Source organism: Dipodomys merriami, unplaced genomic scaffold, assembly GCF_024711535.1.
Source record: "Dipodomys merriami isolate MVZ:Mamm:240054 unplaced genomic scaffold, mDipMer1.0.p SCAF_2936, whole genome shotgun sequence".
In the NCBI taxonomy this organism is placed as follows: Eukaryota; Metazoa; Chordata; class Mammalia; order Rodentia; family Heteromyidae; genus Dipodomys; species Dipodomys merriami.
The window spans coordinates 18246-19653 of NW_027204422.1; the positions used below are offsets into that span (position 1 = coordinate 18246).

The following is a 1408-nucleotide window of genomic DNA, read 5'->3' on the forward strand; positions in this document are numbered from 1 at the left end:
AACAAAGTCTTAACTCTTCACTCTGCTTCTTTACGCAAAGACTTTGCAACTTCTTATTGGTAATGTTTCTATAAACTCTGAAATGTACATAATTAGTACCATATGTCTGCTACCATAAACCTTAAATACTTTATAGAAAAGTTTATGACCTGCCAAACAGTCCTAATTTTGGCATATATATGCAAATTCCCAAAATTAAATACATTTAAAATTTAAAACTTTTAACAACCTTAACACTTGCTGCAGTGTTCATTATGACAGGTGCCTTGTATAGAACAATTGAATTCCTCCTCCTACACATCTCTTGAACAACAAATACCTGGAATTATTTTGTTTTTGACATGCCAGTCTTGACTTTATTCTTAAATGTGTGCTTATGTAAGAAATGCATGGTACTAACAGTTTGTTGTATTGCTAACAAAAAAAAAAAAAAAGAAATACATGCTTCTAAAATTTCACAAGAATTCTTTTGAACTTACTTTTTTTTGAATTGTCTAGTTTAAGAAAATAAATTACACTTTATATATAAAAAATGTTCTGTGCTCAATTAGGCAGCAAATACGCTAAAATACCATAAACCTTAAATACTTTATAGAAAAGTTTATGACCTGCCAAACAGTCCTAATTTTGGCATATATATGCAAATTCCCAAAATTAAATACATTTAAAATTTAAAACTTTTAACAACCTTAACACTTGCTGCAGTGTTCATTATGACAGGTGCCTTGTATAGAACAATTGAATTCCTCCTCCTACACATCTCTTGAACAACAAATATCTGGAATTATTTTGTTTTTGACATGCCAGTCTTGACTTTATTCTTAAATGTGTGCTTATGTAAGAAATGCATGGTACTAACAGTTTGTTGTATTGCTAACAAAAAAAAAAAAAAAAGAAATACATGCTTCTAAAATTTCACAAGAATTCTTTTGAACTTACTTTTTTTTGAATTGTCTAGTTTAAGAAAATAAATTACACTTTATATATAAAAAATGTTCTGTGCTCAATTAGGCAGCAAATACGCTAAAATTGGAACAATACAGAGAATATTAGCATGGCCCCTGAGCAAGGTTGACATGCAAATTAGTGAAATGTTCCATATTTTTGCAACAACAGATGATGGAGAGCATCTGTCCACAGGGAACTCTACTGCATTCTTGGTGTGTGTGTAAACTTGTTCAACCACTTTGGAAAGCAGTATGGAGGCTCTTCAAAAGACTCCATATGAAGCTTTCCTATGACCCAGCAATCCCACTTATGGGCATTTACCCGAATGATCACAAACAAGACCATACTAAAACTACCAGCACAGCTATGTTTACTGCAGCATTATTTACAATAGCTGATATAGAGCCAACCCTGATGCCCCTCAGTAGATGAATGGATCAAGAAAATGTGGGTGTATATA

The 1408-nt window shown here is 31.9% G+C and overlaps 1 non-coding gene across 1 annotated transcript; it reads left to right on the forward strand.

The window, feature by feature from the left end:
• Positions 1–999: 999 nt before the first annotated feature.
• LOC138839122 (U6 spliceosomal RNA) lies at positions 1000–1106 on the forward strand. The gene has a single exon (XR_011375852.1). It is a non-coding gene; the product is annotated as a U6 spliceosomal RNA (small nuclear RNA).
• Positions 1107–1408: the final 302 nt, after the last annotated feature.